The sequence below is a fragment of the Rhipicephalus microplus genome, chromosome 10 (assembly GCF_043290135.1).
Source record: "Rhipicephalus microplus isolate Deutch F79 chromosome 10, USDA_Rmic, whole genome shotgun sequence".
In the NCBI taxonomy this organism is placed as follows: domain Eukaryota; kingdom Metazoa; phylum Arthropoda; class Arachnida; order Ixodida; family Ixodidae; genus Rhipicephalus; species Rhipicephalus microplus.
In genome coordinates, this window is record NC_134709.1 from 30353214 (window position 1) to 30359451 (window position 6238).

A 6238-nucleotide genomic window follows, 5' to 3' on the forward strand; every position below is an offset into this window, starting at 1 on the left:
AGAACCGTCGGACAGCTAGCAACGCCGTAATGAAGATTATGACTATGGGATCAAGAAAAGTCATCATCATCGCAATTTCGATCGTCAACATTATATAACATCATCAGCATTTAGTTTTATTTATTTATTCGCTACCCCCTTTGGTCATGTGACCTGCGTCACATGACCAGAGGAAGTACTACTGCTGTTACTACTGCTAATACGACGACGCCGATGACAAAGTGTACACTAAGACAGTTTCGCTGTGATATTCAGCCCTAAAGATCGTTTAGCTGTGTGCTTTAATGAACTGTAACCTCTTCTCAGCGCGGTTCCGTTTCCACAATGTCATCAGCACGTGTTCTGCACGAATAGGTCTGCATTTCTTACACCCCAGCTGATACAGTTCCGAGAACTTTTCTCTTCCCCACGATTTCACGGTCGGCCTGTCACCCAGCCATAGGTCGGAAAACCCACTCATTAGTCGCATCACTGAGATTCACGCAGGCTCAAATCGAACTGCGAGTATGTGGCTCAGTGAGCGCGGGTGAATAATTTGTTTGGCCGATTTTTCGGTCCGAGTGAATGTGGCTGAGAAATTTTAACGAAGATAGTATTTCTTGGGGACCTCCAACGCAAAAATTTTGGTCTGTCTGTCTGTACGTTTGTATGTTTGTCCGCCCTTACCGGTACCCTAAACAGCACCAAATTGGCCCAAAGATACTCCAAACGGCCGACCCCATCAATATTGCTCAAGATTCAGCGCTCATACTTGTGCTATTGTCAATTAAAAAGCAATTATTGCGCATATCTGAGGCACCATAACACGCCAATATTCTGTATGTGTGTCTCTTACTAGAAAAGGCATACATAAGTGATTCTAAGGACCGTAGCTTTTAGCACGTTGCGCTGACCATCCAACGCTTGCACGAAAGGGCAAGTATTTCCAACGCTTTGCTAAGACGACACGGTGGTGTCACCTACCTGTCGCCTTGCTTTCTACACCTTATCACCTCCAAGACGGGCGCGCAGGGCACGCGTACTTAATTTTCCAAGATAACTTCCAGATAGCGCTCATGTCTCACGTGTGACGTGACGATGCGCTCGTTCGCCTCCTTTGCACGGATCGAGACTCTCTAACGCAGTGCCTCCAAAATACCATTCACCGATTTTTTTTTTTTTTTTGCGCGGAACATCAAATAAACGTTTTGTTCACTCTCTCCAGACGCAAGACTATCGTCTTTCGACGACATTTGCAGTGTAACATGCAGATACGGGGCCATTTTTTTGTGTGTTTGTATGATGCAAGTGCGGCTGAAGAAAAAAAAATGGCTACGCAACTGTTATGTATAACTAGGTGGCTTGGAGTTTCCTGCACTACATCTCTCTAGTAGCTCGTACACGGCATGTACCCTGACGAGGTCCACGTAGACGGGCTTGAGGTCTACAGGCAGCCGGTCCCAGTCGACCTCGACGCCGTCGAAGTTGAACTCGGACAGCCAGTGGACCAGGAGTTCGGCTAGCTGGGCTCGTCTGGACGGTGCCTCCGCGCCGACGCTCAGGTTGTTCACGCCCGAACCTTCCAGCCTGATGGACAACACGAGCTTTAGCTGCGGGTGGCTCGTCTTCAGGGCGTCCATGTCGCGTACAGACTTGAGCCCTGCGACAACGTGTGCAGTCGTGACCCTAATCACGGCCGAGTCTCCGCAGTCTTCACCTTTAATGTACCGAGAAGTATTTATCTTTTTGGGCACAGCGCGAGATAGGCCAAGATGGAAGAGTACAGAAGGGGCCCAAACCGAGGGCTGAATGGCTACTGATAAGTTTTATCAGAAAGACACGTGAAGACGAAAGCAATAAAAAACATGAAACTTATCAACATAGCGAAGAAGTGTTAAAATCAAGTAGAAGTTACGTAGCGTATAACCTAACAGCACATGTACTGAGAAGATATGCGAACTCATTGTCCGTGAGACACACCGGTGCCTCACTGACGCATCAATCCATTGGTTCAATGTGGAATGCTTTTACCACTTTCCTAGTAATCTGGAAACTATGTTTCGACAAAATTCCTGCATCAGCAAAAGCAGGTGAACATCCGCTCGTGTTGCAGTACGACGCCAGATGCGAATCGTTCAGATTCTTGAACGAACTTTTTGTGCACTCTTAAGCACCCAATAACTCTGTCTCCCTTCTGTACTCTTCGGTCTTCGTCGGTCTATCACTCTACCCAAGAAAGGCTGCCTTACCAACTAGCCCAACTATATGTACTATTGAAGCATACCTTATGCACTTACAACGTCCCCATTTCCCCCGCCCTTCCTTTGATCGTAAATTCTACTGAGACCGCTATAGTTTCACATATACCAGTCAAAACTAACCAGCTGGATGCTGTATTGAATGGATCAGCAACGTAGGCGTACGCATAGGTATGGGGAGAAAGGGGGTGGTCGCCCTCCTCCTCCTCCCCTCTAACCATTTAAAGGGGGATGCAAAGTCTTCCCCCACCAGAACTTCTTACTCCGTGTCATTCCCATATCTCCACTCGTTCGAACCTGCACCGTCATCGTGGAGGAGGGGTGGGGGGAGTTCATTACCAGGCAGGTTTCAGTCGGTTTTTAGCTCAATGAAGATTTTTTAGCTCAATGACGTCAAAGAACCCCAGGTGGTCAAAATTGCCGGTGCCCTCCACTACGGCGTCTCTCATAATCATATGGTGGTTTTGGGACGTTAAACCCCACATATCAATCAATCAATCAATCAATCAATCAATCAAGTTAGCTCAATGAAGATCTTTCATTTGCACCAGCTCGTGTCCTGCATGGTTCACGGTCAGAACTATGTGAGAACTGTTGGCGCACCGGTGTCGTCCTCGGCGAATTGAAGCTGCCGTCCGTCGGCGTTCAGTTGCGCGCCCATGTAGACCAGGTGGGTGCAGCAGTGGGCGCACAGCTTTCCCAGGTCGTAGTCCTTGGGCGCCGACCGTAGCAGGCTGGACGAATTCCAGTAGCAGACGACCGAAGTACGGCCGCCGTCCTTGTTGGCCGCGCTGGCTACCGGCCAACTAGACTCTGCAACGACGACGCGGAACAAGGGCGATCGTTCGTTAAAAAGAGTCTGGCACATCTTATCGCACGAACAATGAACTTTAATAGGGCTCGAGTTAGTATGATCGGATCTTGAAAGCCAGCGTACCACACGCGAACTGAGAAACACGAGGACCAGGCAGGTAGGATGAAATTTTTTTTTCGGGGTGGGAGAGGGGAGGCAGACGAGAGAATTCTTCTCCGCCTATTCACCAACACTCTACTGTGCCCGGCAGTGCTTAAGAATTTCGACTCTTTCTTTTCCAGGCTCTGCCAGTACTGCGCGGAAGTGGTTGACACATACCACATGGTATGGGTAGCCACCATAGTATGGGCATGCCAACTCAATCCTTCTTCGCCCTCGAACCCCAATCCAACCAGAAAAGACTTGGAGGCAGCCCTGCTAGGCTGCCGAGACCTTCCGGCCCAATAAGCCATGATGGTCCGGCGTGCCACGACAGCGGCCACGTCCAATGGGGTCCCTGATCATAGAACCCACCTTGTACTGTAAGGAAGCTGATCAACCAGGGGCTGGTTTCCTTTGGAACCTCTCTGTTATAATAAAAGTTTACCACCACCACCCACATATAATATTGCCATATTTTGTTCTGTATGCCATGGAAAAAAGTAAGTGGGGGGAGGGAGGGGGGACACGGCCCTGGTGTTTCACCCCTTGGTTATGCTACTGTGAGGACCATGAATCATTTTTACTGATCTGCCTTTACTAAGTGCCTGAGGGCGAAAATAAAAAGCCTGCACGTTGGCATAGTGTGCGAAAGTATGCGCAGTTGCGTACGTTATTATAATATGCTGAAATATATCGACGATGAATTAAAAAAGTTTGATTCGATGGCATGTTACCCCAGACTGGCGGACATCTTGAATCAGAAAGGACGCGGAGAGACAGAAAAAAAAAAGTTTGGCAATACCTGCCACCATCTTATTTCAAAGGAGATTATATACTTTCTCGATCAGTCAGAAATTTTAAAACAACGATTTCAACTCAAGGTGCACCTGAGGCTATATGAGCTGTCTCTCATTGTTTATATTGTATTGCGATGCAATACGCGCAGTTTGTCTGTTTCATTTGACATATGTTTAACTATATAACACATGGGAAAATATCGATGCCTTGTTTTAATCTACGACGTATTTGTGACAGTCATATACGCCGTATGTGTACTTACGGCTGTCGAGATCACCTGAAACAATGTAAAGGACGACTTGGCTTCCAAGTTGGTTTACGCTTCGTTTTAAATTTTTTGTTCACTTGGTTCTCTGATCACCTTGGCTCGAAGGTCAGGGGCCTTCCCATTGTCACTTACCGCGCCGGGACTTGCGCGGCTCAGACAGAGATATGATCCCCCCCAGCCTTCATTTTAGGGGCGTTTTGACTTCGTTCAATGAGGTCACAAAGCACTATCGATTGGGCCATATAGGTCGTTTCCACTGCCACGCGAAATGTTGCCTAGGCCACAGGTAATCTCCCTTGGCATGTTTCAGACGGGAACATGCCCCAGCTTCGTAACCTTTATAGTCATTACTCCGACATTTCAGAGGTTTGCCCGGACTGCCACGATTGCAGTGATTTTTAGGCACATGCGGTGCGCATCAGAAAAATATGAAAAAAAAATTCTGAAAATGACTTTCATTTTCATGCTCAAGAGCCCGGTCCTCGTAGAACAACTCAAGGCTGTCCAAAAAGCCCAGAATGCGGTGTTGAGGCTAAGGGCCTCTTCATCCCTATGCGAGGGAGCGGCCCACGGTCCTCCCCTAATAAAACGGGGTGGATTCCTTGAAGACTGCAATAAAGTTTTTCATTCATTCATTCATCCAGCTTATGTTACCAGAGTTGAGTTGAATGCTTGATATCCATAGAATATTATTCTATTGATATGACTGCCGCAAAGCCATCTTTGCAAACCAAAATTTGAGTTTTCACATGCGGAGTATGTTATACTAGGGGCTAGTCATGCGCCGTCGCCGTCCGGAGTCTCCCCTCCTCCTCCGCCAGCCATCTGTGCATCCCTTCCTCCTCTCAACACAGCGCGCGCTGCGCTCGCTTCTCCCCTACGCGCGCCACGCGACCTTTAGTTTTACGTGCGCCAGCTGTATGCTAACGCGCGCATGCGCAGGCCGGGGCCGGCGCTGGCTATAGATAACCGAGTGTCGGGGCGCGCCGCCTTTCGTCGGTTTGTTTGTGCGGTCGCTCCACATTCGATGTCGCTGGTGAAAATGTATGCTAACGAATCCGCAAACACACTTACTAATGTCCCTTCCAATAGCGTCAGCCAATGTGTTGGCGGAACCGCAAGCAATTCCGAAGATACGTGGACAAGGCCGCGCTGAGAAGAGTGTTCACTCATAACACACACGCATGTCGCAAATTACAAACCACATTTACCGCAGTTCAACATATATGCTCCGCATGCTAACCAGTGTTCCCACTCGAAAAACTGCGGTAATTTTTTTCTTTACGTAAGCTATAACGTTTTAATTTTTTGTGACTAACGAGCAATAAAAAATATTGTAATAACATCCGGGAGAATGCAGCGATGTGAACGAATGAATGAATGAATGAATACTTTTTTTTCACAAGTTGAAAAGAGAGGAAGTGGGGGACATACCTGATGTCTGCGTGCCGCCGTGTTCCGCTCCACCTGAACAAGGCGGGTATTTAAAAAACACACAAATAAAAAAAAGAACCCCGAAAGCCATGAGTGTGGCAAGTGAGAAATTCTCGCGTACTTACCGACGGTCTCAAGGCGGCGTTCGTCGGGAGCTGCAATCGAAAAAATGTAGGAAAAATATTAATTAATACTAAATATTTTAGCGCGCACAGCACAAAGACACCAACAAAATGCTCACGAGGAACAGCAGCGCGTTATAGTAGTATTATAGTAGTGTCAGTACTAAGTAATAATAACAACTGTTTCGCGGATGTCGATCATCACTCACGCGCTCACTACACGTATCTCTCGTGGAACGTTTCGCGCAAACATTCCTCTTTGAACGCGACAGCGTTAAACAGCTCGCTTCGCAGGAATTGCGCTGTCGGCGTTGGCGTCGTTGGTTGTTAGCGAATAATCAGCGCTGTCCACGAGTGACAATTCGATATAGATGAAAATAAATAAATGCATTCAAACCTAAACCTCACTATAACAAAGTTGCAT